We start from the raw sequence: 16968 nt of genomic DNA on the forward strand, positions 1-16968 counted from the left end.
ATCCATCTAGTCCTCTCTCTCAGGTGTGATTCATCCAACTGCTGCTCATAAAACACTCCATCCGTGGCATAGCTGCTGTTCATACAACACTCCCTCCGTGGCACAGCTGGAGTTCATTGAGCACTCAGTGGCATAGCTGCAGCTCATAGAACACTCCCTCCGTGGCATAGCGGCTGCTCATACAACACTCCCTACGTGGCATAGCTGCTGTTCATACAACACTCCTTCTGTGGCACAGCTGGAGTTCATTGAGCACTCAGTGGCATAGCTGCTGCTCATAGAACACTACCTCCGTGGCATAGCTGCTGTTCATACAACACTCCCTCCGTGGCACAGCTGGGGTTCATTGAGCACTCAGTGGCATAGCTGCAGCTCATAGAACACTCCCTCCGTGGCATAGTGGCTGCTCATACAACACTCCCTCTGTGGCACAGCTGGAGTTCATTGAGCACTCAGTGGCATAGCTGCAGCTCATAGAACACGCCCTCAGTGGCATAGCGGCTGCTTATACAACACTCCCTCCGTGGCACAGCTGCAATTCATTGAGCACTCAGTGGCATAGCTGCAGCTCATAGAACACTCCCTCCGTGGCACAGCTGTAGTTCATTGAGCACTCAGTGGCATAGCTACTGCTCATACAACACTCCCTCCGTGGCACAGCTGGATTTCATTGAGCACTCAGTGGCATAGCTGCAGCTCATAGAACACTCCCTCCGTGGCATAGCTGCTGCTCATACAACACTCCCTCCGTGGCATAGCTGCTGCTCATACAACACTCCCTCCGTGGCACAGCTGGAGTTCATTGAGCACTCAGTGGCATAGCTGCAGCTCATAGAATACTCCCTCCATGGCATAGCTGCTGCTCATACAACACTCCCTCCGTGGCATAGCTGTTGCTCATAGAACACTCCCTCCATGGCATAGCTGCTGCTCATAGAACACTACCTCCGTGGCATAGCTGCTGCTCATACAACACTCCCTCCGTGGCACAGCTGGACTTCATTGAGCACTCAGTGGCATAGCTGGAGCTCATAGAACACACCCTCAGTGGCATAACGGCTGCTCATACAACACTCTCTCCGTGGCACAGCTGCAGTTCATTGAGCACTCAGTGGCATAGCTGCAGCTCATAGAGCACTCCCTCCGTGGCATAGCTGCTGCTCATACAACACTCCCTCCGTGGCACAGCTGGAGTTCATTGAGCACTCAGTGGCATAGCTGCAGCTCATAGAACACTCCCTCCGTGGCATAGCTGCTGCTCATACAACACTCCCTCTGTGGCACAGCTGGAGTTCATTGAGCACTCAGTGGCATAGCTGCAGCTCATAGAACACTCCCTCCGTGGCATAGCTGCTGCTCATACAACACTCCCTCTGTGGCACAGCTGAAGTTCATTGAGCACTCAGTGGCATAGCTGCAGCTCATAGAACACGCCCTCAGTGGCATAGCGGCTGCTCATACAACACTCCCTCCGTGGCACAGCTGGAGTTCATTGAGCACTCAGTGGCATACCTGCAGCTCATAGAACACTCTCTCCGTGGCATAGCTGCTGCTCATACAACACTCCCTCCGTGGCACAGCTGCAGTTCATTGAGCACTCAGTGGCATAGCTGCAGCTCATAGAACACTCCCTCCATGGCATAGCTGCTGCTCATACAACACTCCCTCCGTGGCACAGCTGGAGTTCATTGAGCACTCAGTGGCATAGCAGCAGCTCATAGAACACGCCCTCAGTGGCATAGCTGCTGCTCATACAACACTCCCTCTGGGGCACAGCTGGAGTTCATTGAGCACTCAGTGGCATAGCTGCAGCTCATAGAACACGCCCTCAGTGGCATAGCGGCGGCTCATACCACACTCCCTCCGTGGCACAGCTGGAGTTCATTAAGAACTCAGTGGCATAGCTGCAGCTCATAGAACACTCCCTCCGTGGCATAGCTGCTGCTCATACAACACTCCCTCCGTGGCACAGCTGCAGTTCATTGAGCACTCAGTGGCATAGCTGCAGCTCATAGAACACTCCCTCCGTGGCATAGCTGCTGCTCATACAACACTCCCTCAGTGGCATAGCTGGAGTTCATTGAGCACTCCCTCAGTGGCATAGCTGCTGCTCATAGAACGCTCCCTCAGTGGCATAGCTGGAGTTCATTGAGCACTCCGTCAGAGACATAGCTAGAGCTCATTGAGCACTCCCTCAGTGGCATAGCTGCTGCTCATACAACACTCGCTCCGTGGCACAGCTGCAGTTCATTGAGCACTCAGTGGCATAGCTGCAGCTCATAGAACACTCCCTCCGTGGCATAGCTGCTGCTCATACAACACTCCCTCAGTGGCATAGCTGCAGCTCATAGAACACTCACTCCATGGCATAGCTGCTGCTCATACAACACTCCCTCCGTGGCACAGCTGGAGTTCATTGAGTACTCAGTGGCATAGCTGCAGCTCATAGAACACTCCCTCCGTGGCACAGCTGCTGCTCATACAACACTCCCTCTGTGGCACAGCTGGAGTTCATTGAGCACTCAGTGGCATAGCTGCAGCTCATAGAACACTCCCTCCGTGGCACAGCTGCTGCTCATACAACACTCCCTCGGTGGCACAGCTGCAGTTCATTGAGCACTCAGTGGCATAGCTGCAGCTCATAGAACACGCCCTCAGTGGCATAGCGGCTGCTCATACAACACTCCCTCAGTTGCACAGCTGGAGTTCATTGAGCACTCAGTGGCATAGCTGCAGCTCATAGAACACTCCCTCCGTGGCATAGCTGCTGCTCATACCACACTCCCTCAGTGGCACAGCTGCAGTTCATTGAGCACTGAGTGGCATAGCTGCAGCTCATAGAACACTCCCTCCGTGGCATAGCTGCTGCTCATACAACACTCCCTCAGTGGCATAGCTGGAGTTCATTGAACACTCCCTCGGTGGCATAGCTGCTGCTCATAGAACACTCCCTCAGTGGCATAGCTGGAGTTCATATGAGCACTCCGTCAGAGACATAGCTAGAGCTCATTGAGCACTCCCTCAGTGGCATAGCTGCTGCTCATAGAACATGCCCTCAGTGGCAAAGCTGGAGTTCATTGAGCACTCCGTCAGAGGCATAGCTGAGCTCAATGAGCACTCCCTCAGTGGCATAGCTGCTGCTCATAGAACACTCCCTCAGTGGCATAGCTGCTGCTCATAGAACACTCCCTCAGTGGCATAGCTGCTGCTTATAGAACACGCAGTACGCAGCTGGAGTTCATTGAGCACTCCCTCAGTGGCATAGCTGCTGCTCATAGAACAATCAGTGCACAGCTGGAGTTCATTGCGCACTCCCTCAGTGGCATAGCTACTGCTCATAGAACACTCCCTCAGTGGCATAGCTGCTGCCTATAGAACACGCAGTACGCAGCTGGAGTTCATTGAGCACTCCCTCAGTGGCATAGCTGCTGCTCATAGAACACTCCCTCAGTGGCATAGCTGCTGCTTATAGAACACGCAGTACGCAGCTGGAGTTCATTGAGCACTCCCTCAGTGGCATAGCTACTGCTCATAGAACACTCCCTCAGTGGCATAGCTGCTGCTTATAGAACACGCAGTACGCAGCTGGAGTTCATTGAGCACTCCCTCAGTGGCATAGCTGCTGCTCATAGAACACTCCCTCAGTGGCATAGCTGCTGCTTATAGAACACGCAGTACGCAGCTGGAGTTCATTGAGCACTCCCTCAGTGGCATAGCTGCTGCTCATAGAACAATCAGTGCACAGCTGGAGTTCATTGCGCACTCCCAGGCGGGCTAGGCTGGAAGATGCAGTATATAACAACATGCCTTTCTTATGTCCGTTTTATTTGTTTAGGTTATAGACACAGAGACACATCCAACTATATGCTTCAGTTAAACCATATCTACATAATGTATAAATATTTTGATATTTTAAAATATCTTTTTTGTGAATGCCTAAAGTGACACAGAGAGAGGTAAATAGATGTAGCTGTATGGATTAAGTTTGGTGATAGTGTATATCATTTGCATAAATTAGACTCAAATGTCAACCTGCATACAGAAATGGGCCACTGGTGGCACACTTCATGATTTGCCGTCAGCAACAGCAATGCAAAGGTCAGTAGCCATGTTGCTGTGTCATTTGCTTCCATACACCGACACCGACAACACAAGCACATCTCGCGCAGTCAGAGGAGAGCACGTGCCGGCGGTTTTAAAAGGTGAGACGCATGTCGTCGTCTGCCCGCTTACAGGAGTGACGTCTAGAATAACACGTCTACTGACCTTTGCAATGGTGTCACTAACCGCAACTCACATATTGTACCAACAGTAGCCCATTTGTGTTTATTTATATTACATTCAATGAAAAAAACGGAGTGAGGTGATGTCACAATGATGGTTAAAAGCAACAAAACCCTTGAAATTCAGCAAGTGTTAGAAGCTGCACCACGTTACCCCTAAGTCTCCCAATGTGCGCACATAAGAATACTGATGACATCACAGTTGACATCACTTATTACAGCATCAATAACCTTGCTTGAAACTAGAGCACAGTGATGACAGCTGTTGCGGGCGAGCGAGAGAGAGAGAGATAACGAGAACAAACCTGTCACCTGAAATGTGAAAATAGAATAATCCATTTGAGCCAGATCACACATGCCTCAACACCACCTTGTAACAATGGCTGGAAGTTGACCTCCAGTTCAGAGTCACATCTGCAAGGCATTGTGAATATGCACATTCTCCAGCATGGGTCTGGCATGGATTCACATGCTCATGAATATTCTGCATCCTCAGGCCGGGAATCCTCGGTAAAAGAAAATAAATGGTTTCACTTTCACTTACATACTGTATTTCTCTGCTAAACCAATCACTGAGCTCTGGGTCATACTGCCCCTAGCCAATGACTGCCTTCTCCCTAAGCCCCTCCTCTGGCAGCCATCTTCAGATTTTTACTGCATGTTCAAGTGTTGGAAGTACTCAGGATTTGCTCCGTGAACTATTCTACGTTTCGCGCTTTTTCTGATAAAGAAGCAATATTTTTGTTAAATTGAGTCTGTGTGCTCTTTAGCTCCTTCGGCCGACAAGCAGGGACCCATTTGTCAGTGAATTTCAACGCCCCTCATGGACAAGAATCGTCAAAGTTTAATTGAAGATTCCAGAAAGCCATAGGGCCTACTCCGCACTCCGGTCCATGTTGGAGGAGAAGTGAGAGGAAAGCTCAATTTTCCAGCTCTGCTCCAGCTGCGGACTGCAGAATGTGTTTGTAGAGGACAAACACCTCCAGTGCCATTACTGTCTCCATCCCGATCACAGTGAAGCGGATTGTGAAATATGCCTTGGGTTCTCCAAGCGAACCGCAAAGGATCATCACAGTAGGCTGGCGGCATGGTTTAGCACTAAGGCCTCTACCCTATGCGGCAAACAGGTGCATACCTCACCCAGGACCGGCCGATCAAGTTGGTGGAGGCCGTCCCCTCGAAGGCCAAAGGGGTTGACCCGTTCAGGGAAGCCCCGGCAGTGGCCAAAGTAGCCCTGCCCCAGAGACAGAGGCCTCGGCCAAGCCGGTGGAGAAGACACCGGAGAAGAGGATGCCATCCCTAAGCCTGAAACCCAGCCCTCAGGATGGAAAAAAAGGGGGGGAGAGGAGGCCTTGATTGTAATCCAGGGCACTGATATTTCTTCCTCGGACGAGGACCACGTGTCCGTTCACATGATCCAAGAGGACGTGGGGAACGACGATGACGGCGGTAATGCCGAGGGGGGCGAAGATGACGAGATGCCGGCGGCGGAAATGCCAATGGCTACAAAGGCGCAGGGCCCAGTAGGCCTACCCCCCACATCTCTGAGGGATGCATCGCTGGATATCCTTTGGACCCTACACACGTTGGTGTCGGAAATTCAGAAAAGTATGCCGGCGACATCACCAGCCCCAGTCCCGATGGTACCAGAAAAGCCTCTGGCAAAAAAGAACAAGCAGCAACCTACGCCACTGCATCAACGTCCACACATGCCCTACCCCATAAGGAACACAGGGACGAACACAGCGACTACGGATACAGACAATGAGATGGCCACAGTGGGCGGTTCTCTGCAGCCAACTGCTTCTCCCCTGGACAAGGTGGGGTCATTCCATGCCATGGTGGCCAGAGCGTTCAAGCTCTTCCAACTGATGCCAGAAGAGACCAAAAAGGAAGGTTTCCTATACAAACAGCGCAAGGCCAAGAGGAAGACCATTTTTGTGGTGCCTCTCCTGGACAACATTTGGGACGAGGGCCTAGCTTTGATGAGAAATCCTGCCACAGCCCCAGCCAAGAGGGATAGGCTGGAGAAAAAAATACCAGGTGCCAGAGTCCGCACCCAAGTGCCTACGTTCGCAGCCTTCCCCGGACTCAGTGGTCTTGGCGGCAGCGAGAAAGAAGTAATCTAACACCTCTTCTTCATCCTCCGTTCCACTGGATAGCGAAGGGCAGAAGTTAGATGCCATGTGAAGAAAGGTGATCTACTCGGCGTCATCAACAGTCAAGGCAGCTAACGCACTTGCACTCCTGGCCAGGTACAACAGGGAACTGTGGTATAAGATGGCCTCACTGCTGGAGTTTCTACCTGACGACAAGCGAGTCAAGGCGCTTTCCATCCTCCAGGAGAGGAATGTGGCGTCGGACCATACAATCACTGTGGCCCAGGACATTGCGGACAAGGGGTTCAGGCAGATGGGGAACGGTGTCTGCCTTCATCGTTGTGGCTGGCTGAAAGCCACAAACCTCCATCAGGAGGTCCAGATGAGGGTGCTGGACATGCCCGTCGATGGGGACAACCTCTTTGGGAAGGCCCTCGATGAGTCGTTGCAGGCCATTAAGACTGACACGGAGGCAGCCCGTGCCCTGTGCACTCTTCAACAACACTGCCCTTCCTTTTGTGCCTCCCTTGGGAAGTCCAGCAGATCGTGGAAAGGTTTCGACAGAGGGTCCCTTTCGTACCTTTCATCAACCCTCCCGGTTCATGACGCCAGTGGCCTACAAAGGCCATTTCAAGGCTTTAGGTGGAGGTGGCCGGCGTCGTCATCACACCCAAAGCCCCAAAGTAAGATTGAACCGACCAGGACATCGAGCCCGCACCCATGCACCCCAGTGGGAGGCCGGCTGGAGGACTTCATCAGTGAGTGGAAGAAGATCTCCACTGACCGATGGGTGCTGGACGCTCTCGCCCACGGACACACTCTAGAGTTCGAGCAAAAGCGTCCACGGATACCTCTGGTGGCCAGGCAAGAGCAGCACATCCCTCAGCTCCTGCATCAGGTACAGGCCATGATAAGAAAAGGGGCAATAGAGCTGGTTCCAAGGCAACTGCGGGGCTCCGGATTCTACTCCAGATACTTCTTGGTAAAGAAGTCCTGGGGCTGGAGGCCCATTCTAGACCTGCACCATCTCAACAAATACCACAAGTCCCAGACATTCAGGATGGTCACATTGCAAAACATGCTCGGCCAACTGGAAGAAGGGGACTTCCTGCCGTCACTGGATCTGGAGGAGGCATACATCCACGTCCCCATTCATGAGAAGCTTTGGAATTTCCTGCACTTCGTAGTGCAGGGAAGGCACTATCAATTCAAGGCCGTCCCCTTCGGACTGAAGTCAGTGCCCAAGGTGTTTACGAAGTGCCTGGCACTAGCTGCATATCATCTGCGTCTGCAGGGGAACAGGTGTACCCGTACCTCGATGACTGGCTCATGCGGGCCAAGTCAAGGGAACTCGCCGTCGAACACATGGAGAGGACCGTCCGGCTACTGACGGATCTAGGGTTCTCAATCAACTATCCAAAGTCCTGCTTGATACCAACGCAGAATACGCTGTTCCTGGGGGCCAGACTCAACATGATCGCCTGCCTGGCGGCTCCCTCGGAAGAGCGGATAGTGGCCCTGCTGGGCAAGGTGCAACAGCATGATGTCGCTGCTTGGCATGATGTAGTCGTGCAGCTGCCTGATCCAGCTCTGCAGGTTGCGGATGCAACCCCTTCAGGAGTTCCTGGGTGCTCACGAGATCCAGGTGTCCGGAAGCTTCACAGACAAGATTGCTCTCAATGAGGAGATCCATCGAACAATAAGGTGGTGGGGCATATGCTCCAACGTCACCAGGGGCACAGGTTTTCAGAGCCCCCTGTACCAGCGACAATCATCCCCGGCACTTCCCTGGAGGGCTGGGGATCCCACACCGGACGTCTCCATTCCAGAGGCCTGTGGCTGGCGGAGGAGAGGGATCTCCACATCAATATCCTGGAGCCGTGGGCAGTGTTTTGTGCCCTCAAGTCGTTCCTTCCATCCCTCAAGGGCAACGTGGTGAGGGTCTTCATGGACAACACCACCACAATGTTTTCCATCAGGAAGCAAGGGAGCACCAGATCCCCTGCGCTCTCCAGAGAGGCGCAGGACTTGTGGCACTGGGCTCTCATCCAAGAGATGTTCCCCATCCACCACCGCCGACTCCCTCAGCATTGAACTGCGCTCCTGCCACAAGTGGGAACTTCAACAGGATCAAGTGGACCACCTCTGCCACAAGTGGGGCAGGCCCCAGATCGATCTATTTGCGATGGCGACAAACTCCAAATGCCAGAGGTTCACCAGCAGGTTACACCAGCCGAGGAGCATGGGGGACGTGTTCTCTTTCCTGTGGAAAGGTCTGTTCCTATACGCATTCCCTCCATTGCCTCTCCTACTGCGAGTCATCAATCAACTCGAAAGGTGCCTATGCAGGATGATCCTCGTCGTCCCAGTGTAGCCGAGCCAGATTTGGTATCTGGACCTTCTCAGCCTGTCAACGTCACCTCCAGTCAAGCTGCAAGTGGTCATGGATCTGCTCACCAGAGAAGGAGGCGCAATCCTGCATCACAACCCAGGATCGCTGAATCTGAAGGCTTGGCTCCAGCAGCCTTAGAGTTCGAAGTGTACGAGTTGCCGGCAGACTGCAGGGAGGTCCTTGCCAGGGCCGGAGCGTTGTTGCCTCTTAAGTGCTCCGGGCACAAGTAAAGGCGTTTTTCTACGTGGTGCCGGTCACAGAAGATCAACCCTCTGAGGGTCACGCCCCAGCAGGTTCTTCCATACTTGTCCTTGGCCAAGGCAGGGCTGGCGCACACCTCTATCAAGATGCATCTGGCAACTATCTCCCGCTAGACCAGCTCTTCTCTTTGGTCACGTCAAGGAATTCCTCAAGGACTGTTTTGATCATTTCTGCCTATGAAGGCACCTGCCCTGGTGTGGGAACTCAACGTGGTACTGACGAGGCTCATGGGGCCCCCTTTTAGGCCCCTCTTAAGTTCCTACCATGGAAAACGGCTTTCCTCATGGCCATCACATCTGCCAGGAGCGTGGGTGAAATCCAGGCCCTATCCTGCAAACAGCCGTATCTGACTTTTCATGACTCAAGGGTGGTGCTGCAGATTCACCCCTCCTTCATGCCAAAGGGTCCGTCAGAATTCCACCTCAACGAGTCTTTGGTGTTGCCTGTGTTATTTCCGAAACCTTTGTCACCGGTTGAAAGGACTTTGCACCCGCTGGATGTGGCTCATGCTCTGAAGTTCTGTGTGGCACAAGCAAAGAGTTTCTGGAAGACGTCTCAACTATTTCTGAACTTTGGTCCTGTTAACCATGGAAAGGCTTTGTCCAAGGCTTCCATCTCCATGTGGCTCTTCTGCTGTATCACACAGTCATTGGGTGGCAAACCGACTGCTGCCCGGCCGTCCAACAGCCCATTCCACCAGAGCGATCGCTGCGACGACGGCATTCATGTCCGATGTGCCCCTACTGGACATCTGCAGGGCTGCTACGTAGAGGTCTACACACACCTTCACAAGATTCTACTTGTCGACAGGCATCCCAGAGAGAAGTCCAGGGTCAGCCAAGCAGTGGTACGCAACCTGTTCCCTTGAAGGTTGAGCCTGTTCTGGAGGTAAGAGTAATTGCTTCTGTTGAGCCTTGCCACCTCCCGTGGTTGTGTAATGTTGTACTGCTATGTATTCTTTATTCCTGAGCATGTGAATCCAAGCCAGACCCCATGCTGGAGAAGGAACAAGTTACTTACCTGTAACTATTGTTCTCCACTATGGGTCTGGCATTGATTCACATGCAAACCCTCCCGTCGTCCCCTCTGTGGCTCTTCTTGGTCATACTGCAACTTTACCTGCTTACCAAATCTGAAGATGGCTGCCAGAGGAGGGTCCTGGGGCGAGGGCAGTTATTGGCTGAGGGTATTATGACCCAGAGCTCAGTGGTTTAGAGGAGAAATATACAGTTTGTAAGTGAAAGTGAAACAGTTTTTTTTCTTTTACCGAGGATTCCCAGCCTGACGACAGGGAATATTCATGAGCATGTGAATCCATGCCAGACCCATTGCTCGATCTGTCAGTGGCTTTTGATACTTTCGATCACCCCCTCCTCCTCTCCTGGGTTGGCTGCCCTTGGAATATCTGGTCCTGTGTTAACCTGGTTTACCTCGTTTTTAACTGACCATGGCCAGACTGTGTCTCTCCATCCTTTTATTTCCTCTTCTCACTCTTTGGTTTCTGGGGTTCCCCAGGGATCTGCCTTGTCTCCAATGTTATTCAACATCTATATCTGCTCCCTGATTGCTCTTATCTGCTCTCATGGCTTTAGGTGTTACTCTTACGCAGATGACACACAGATACTGGTCCGTTTAGATCTTAACCGGGATGGTGTGACATCTCATTTGTGTGACTGCCTGACATCCGTGGGGGACTGGATGAGCACAAGTTGGCTAAAGCTCAACTGGGATATGACGGAGGTCCCGGTGGTGGGTTCTCTGGCCACAACAGATTCTCAGCCTCTCTATTTCAGGACAGCTTCAATGGGTGCATTTCCCATTCCTGTGACTGTGGTGAAGAACTTGGGGGTCCACTTGTCTGCATCACTGTCTATGGCAGCACAAGGAAGTGCGATTTGTCAGTCTGGTCATTTTTTGTTGCGGGTTCTTCGTAAGATCTTGCCTTTTACTCCGGCTTGACTCCGCACACCTGTGGTGACCACGTTGGTTTCTATCAGGATTGATTACTGTAATGCTCTTTACTTGGGCCGGCCGATTGGTCTGATTCATCGACTGCAACTGCTCCAGAACCTAGCCGCTCGGGTTGCCACTGCAACTCTGCATGGCTCACACATCAGCTCGGTATTACGCCACCTGCACTGGCTTCCAGTGCAACAACGGATTGCCTTTCAATCCTTGTGTATTGTTCATCGGTCAGTCTATCAGATTGAATTCCTTCGAGACAAGTTCCAACCCTACATTCCCAATCAGACTCTCTGTTCTGGTAGTGACAGCTTGGTTATGGTTCCAAGGTTTCTCCTCATGAGAGTGGGCGGCAGGGCTTTCTCTGTCGTGGCTGAAAAGCTGCGGAACAGTCTTGCTCTCAAACTCAAGTCTATTGAGAACCACCTAATTTTCCGTCGTCTCCTCAAGACCACCCTCTTTTGCTGACTCCTTTCGTTTCAGTCATACTATGTTGTGCCTGTCCTCGTGCCAAGGTGCGCTATAAATTCACCTAACATAACCCATGCTGGAGAACAATAGTTACAGGTAAGTAACTTGTTCCATAGCCCAAATACAAGCCTTTTGCTCCAGAAAGTTGCCTTTATCTTACAGAGCAGTGCTACTTTATGCATAGCCTAATTAACCCAAGAGAACCATTTGTCAAGGCTTCATACAACTACATACCTGGTTTCGTCCTGATTAGGGATCATCCGTGCAGTATAGTCTGACAGTCTTGTGGTTTGAGCATTGGGGCATGTTTAGCAAACACCAGCAAAGTTATGGTGGGTTTAAAAAGGCTTAAAACATTTTTTTACCCAAAATGTGACAGTAGAAAAATCCATTTGTGCCAAGTCACACCTGCCACAAACCAGGTGAAACCATGGTTCCTATGTGGTATTGTGGCATGTATTTATATTTTACAGCTACTGTATGCTCAGTTAGAAACGCTAATGATTAAACAATCTTTACACGCCCAATGACTGAAATGCCTGCCAGATTCCAAAGACCAGGGACAGTGGTTAATGGCAGTCTCCCATATCCTGAAATAGGAGATGATGTCATTCGACACATGCAAAATGCGCCATTCCTCATGCTCCAATGGTATGGAATGTCCCATATGTCCAGCAATAGATACACACAGTGCCCTCGTTGTCCAGTAACAGGCAGAACCAGTGCTCACATTACCTACCAACAGCTACGATAATCCCTACATGCCTAGTACCAGTAACAGGTCTGGCCACTCCCCAAATGACCAGTAACGCCTAATGCCTAGTTTATTTTCTAGCATTTTTAAGTAAAGACACAGTTGAAATCAACTTGTTTTATCTGTATTTAAAAGTAAAAAGGGAAAATATGGGTCACTACAGATTAGGGCGCACCCCATCTATTCTCTATTCTGTATAAGATAATGTAGACTGTCCTCTCCTTAAATCCCTCTCTCACTGTATCCCGGCAAGTCCACGCTTTCATGCCATCCCTTACCAGCAAGCTCCAGCCCTCACTACCTCTCACTCATCCCTCTAGCATACTCCCAAGCCCACCCTCACTCCTGTGGGGCTTCCCACCGTTCTTAAGGGTACAAGGCGTAAGCCTGACACCCAGAACTAACTTCCCCCCGTACCTAATATGTCCCGCCAGGCGCAAAGTTCTGCATAGGAGGGCTGGTGAATGTGAGCATACGGTTTGTATTATTCCAGTAACAATGAAAGCAAGTGGCAGAATGCCCTGCCGGATACACCCAAATGAAAACACAATAGTAACAGGAAGAAGTAGATGGAAGCGCGGAAGAAATACCCCAGTTGTGATAGCAAACCCAACATGTAAGGCAAGCTGGCACCGAGTATGTGAGAATCCCTCCGCCTGCCCAGTTTCCGCTCCTGGTGAGGCAAACAGTTGGTAAAAAAAAGGCATATATGCCTTTTATGACAATATCTCAGTGGGATCCAAGAGGTTGATTTAAAAGGTTGATGTACAAAATGTTATGTTCTTGGCGATGGACCATGGAGTACAAAGCCCGCCCATAGCAACTCCTGCTCCAATAAAGATTACTCTTGTTAGTCAGGCTACAGAGGTCAACCGAAAGTGTATTCCTGAGTCGAATTGCCTTGGCGAAGACTGACAGTTGGTGACAGACAAATACGTCCCAACTCGTCCCACCTCGTGTTGTTACTGTATAGATGCTAGAGATATCCATTGTTGGTAGTTTTGCCAAATAGATTCGCCGATAGGTAGTTCTGCTCAATACATTGCCTGATGGGATTAGCAAAGAATAAATGCTGGACGGTACTCAGTATATACTTCTGCTCCGAGATTTCCAGATGTGTAGGGTTAGCAAGTAAGGGCATTTCCTGGACTGGTAGTGTAATGCACACTTGCAGGGCAATGATCAAGTTCATAAACACTATTAGTGCTTGGGTTGGTAGTTCTGCTAGATAGATTCCCAGTAGGTAGTTCTGTTAAGTACATTCCCAGATAGGTGGGATTAGCAAAATAAGTGCCAGACGGCGACCCAGTATCTAGTTGTGCTCATGGATTTCCAGATGAGTAGGATTAGCAAGCATGTGCAATTCTTGGACTGCTAGCGTAGTGTATAATTGCATGGCACTGATCAAGCTCATAAGGGCTTCTGGTGCTTGGGTTCTGAGTCTAGCACAGTCAGTCCAGATTATTGGAGATGGATATCTCTAGGCCTCATAGCATACGGTATTCTAGGCGGTAGAGGGCAATGATTCAAGTCCGTCATATACATAGGTGCTACTACGATTCACGTTTCTTGGTTTTGGTGGTAAGTTTAGTGGTCAGGACGTTTCTCTTATGTGTTTTTAGGCAAAGAGCCAGGTTTTGAGGGCCTTCTGGAAAGCCATGTAGTCTTCGCTGTGTCTAATGTGGCAAGACAGTGAATTCCACAAAGATGGCGCCAGGGTTGAGACAGCGGATCCTCCGATCCTGGCCAAATTGGAGGTGAGGACCACTAAGAGGAGGGCAGTGCTTCATCTTAAGGTGAGTTGGGTGGTAAGGCCTAATCCTTTCTTGTAAATATTTGGGGCGTGCTTTTGCGCAGCTCGGTGTGTAGTACATAGGAATTTGAAGGTGGCCCTACGTCCAATTGGGAGCCAGTGTAGGGTGCAGAGAGCAGTTGGGATGTGGTCCCTACATCCCAATGCGAGAGGCCGTCAGGCAGCTGTGTTTTTGACTCTTTGGAGTTTGTTTTTAGCTGGTAGGCCTGTGCACACAGATTGAAGGAGTTTGCATAATCAAGTCTGGACATGACAATGGACATAATTGCAGCCAGTCCGTTGGGGATGGTGCAGTAAGGGAAGATGTGCTTCAGGAGCCTAAGGTGGAAATGACAGGATTTAGATGCATTGTTGATGTGGTGAGACGGAGTTAGCTCAAAGTCCATTATGCAGATGAGGTTTTTGACAGTGGTGGTGGTCAGGAAGGGGTGGGGGGCAGTGTGAGTGGCCAGGGAGTCGGTTGGAGAAATAGAGAAGTTTTGCCGCATACCATGATCTCCGTTTTCCCTGGGTTCAGAAGGAGATGGTTAGTCGTAATCCACCGGTCAATGTCAGTGAGACATGCTGCTAGGTCAGGGCAAAGGTAGGCGGTCGATTTAGGAATTCTCAAGATGATTTGCGTGTCACCCACATAGTTATAGCAGGTGAGGTTGTGTGAGCGAATGATCCTGGGCAGGGGGGTCATGTAAAGTTTCAAGAGAAGGGGAGGGAGGCAGGCGCCTTGGGGTACTCCAGTGTTCACTGGGCATGCAGAGGAGAGAGAAGGGGTATATGGGTGATTTGCTGTCTATTAGTGAGGAATGAGGTGATCCAGGTGAGTGCTGAATCTTGTATTCCTAGGGAGTGCAGTCTGTCAAGGAGGATCATGAGGTTAATGGTGTCAAACGCGGTTGAGAGGTCAAGAAGAACAAGTGCTGTGCATCCTTCTGAGTCTGCTGTGACTTTGAGGTCATCCCAGATAGAAATCAGAGTGGTTTCTGTTCTGTGGAACAGACAGAAACCTGATTGTGTGGAGTCTAGGAGATTGCTAGATTCCACTAAGCCATTGAGTTTTGCCAGGAACCGGGTGTTGGAGATGGGCCTGTAGTTGATTGTAGGAGAGGGTTGATGGATGTTTTTTTAAGCAGCGGTTTGACATGCGCAGTTTTGAAGGATTCTAGGAAGGTAAGGGGGTCGTTAAGAATGGACCTCGCCAGTTCTCTGGCGCAAGTGGAGGTGAAGATTTCTTTGAGGAGAGAGGGGGGACAAGGGTTGAGAGGGGATCCGGAAGGTCAGCTGTCGATAGTTTGAGGAACTCCTCGCTTGAAATAGGGTTATAAGAGCAGAACAAAGGGTTCTCAGGAGGGTTGGTTGTTGAAGCGCAGGTGGTGAGCGGGCGGACAGGATGGAGAGCTTGGCATTGAGTGTCAACATCCTGCCTATGGCTATTTTATGGAAAAATTCAGGGAGGAAGTTGCAGGGCGTTTGTGATGAGACAGTCAGGGTTGCAGTGCAGGAAGGGTTTAAGAATTCTGTGATGATCCTGTGGAGCTCTTTGCTGCTGCTACTCAAGATCCTTTTATTATAATAGGCTTTTTTGCTCTTTCGGATCTCTGATTTCACGTTTCAGTGATAGTTGGTGGGTGATTATTTGCTTTGCAGGGCTCTGGAGGCTCGGCATTTGCGCTCAAGTGAGTGGTTATGGTTTTTGAGAGTCTTCGGGTGAGCGGTGAACCATTTGGGGAAAGGTCCTATGTGGGAGGGAGCAGACTTGGAGGGGGTCAGGGAAGGAATGCGTCAGCCAGTGATCGAAGAGCTCTTTGGGTAAGGGTCTATCTATGACCGGGAGTGGGGGGAGGGTATGTAGCAATGCTTCAGCCAGGTGCAGTGGTACCTTGACCTTCTTCCAGCACTTGAACTGAGATTTAGAGATAGTGGCAGCCTTGTGGGGTGGCAGCGGTGTGAGGAGATGGAAAGGTATGGCAGAGTAGCCAGTCCAGATGAGCAGTTGTGGGTGGGCATGGTGATGAGGTCGGAGGAGCTGAACATGGTGTCAAGTGTGTGGCCAGCCATGTGGGTGGGTCCTGTGATATGCTGGGGGAGGTTGAGTGCCTGTAGACTGTCGACTAGGGGCGGGACATGGAGTTGTTGGACATGTCGAACCAGATATTGAAGCCCCCCAGTATGGTGATTGCAGGGTGGGTAATTAATGTGGCTGCTAGTGAGTGACATAGGCTGTTGGCGAAATGTGGGTTGTATCCGAGGGGCCTCTAGATGAGTAAGAAGCTGTGTGAAAGGGTAGTCAGGAGAGAGAGTTTGACTAGGAGAGATTTGCAGTTAGCTGTGCTGGGTTGTGTTTTTGTGGAGGTGATAGAGATGTGAGATTTGTGGAGCATGGCTAATCCTCCTCCTCTAGAGGGTGTGTTGTGGGGGATGAGTACGTAGTCGGGTGGGAATGCTTCGTGAACCATTGGTTTGAGGTCATCCGAGTTTCATGGACACACAGATACTTCATTTAATGAAGGAATGCAAAAGACGTAGGAATCAAAACACACTAATCGCACACAGACATCTCTGGCCTGATTGCTTCATTATGGTACAACTAGCATTATGGAAGTTTCTTTTCAATCTGAACTATTCATCCCACGCAATTCTATTTCAGTGATATCCCTCGCTTCTTTTCTTCTGGGTTGGATGTGAAAGTCTATCTGTTGACGTGCTGCAATACGTTAGGGGCAGTACAGTCTGTGTCTTCATCAGGACGAAACAATGCCAATTAATAGACTGGTGTGCTTGAATCGCCCCACCCCCCCCCCCCCAAAACCAGGATCCTTCATTTGACTTCAGCACACTCGTCAGATCTATCCACTCTGAATCCAGTCTTAAAATAACCATCAGTAACCTGCACCATGCACAGGTTACGACCCTATATCAAACGCTCCGTCTGGCATGGC

General features: G+C 50.6%; 1 protein-coding gene across 1 annotated transcript in view; it reads left to right on the forward strand.

Annotated features, from left to right (window-relative positions):
- Positions 1-16968, forward strand: part of NPR1 (natriuretic peptide receptor 1) — a 1222629-nt gene that overhangs the window by 749290 nt on the left and 456371 nt on the right. The gene's annotated exons all lie outside the window — the stretch shown is intronic.

Source organism: Ambystoma mexicanum, chromosome 1p (genome assembly GCF_040938575.1).
Source record: "Ambystoma mexicanum isolate Mex_15411 chromosome 1p, UKY_AmexF1_1, whole genome shotgun sequence".
In the NCBI taxonomy this organism is placed as follows: Eukaryota; Metazoa; Chordata; class Amphibia; order Caudata; family Ambystomatidae; genus Ambystoma; species Ambystoma mexicanum.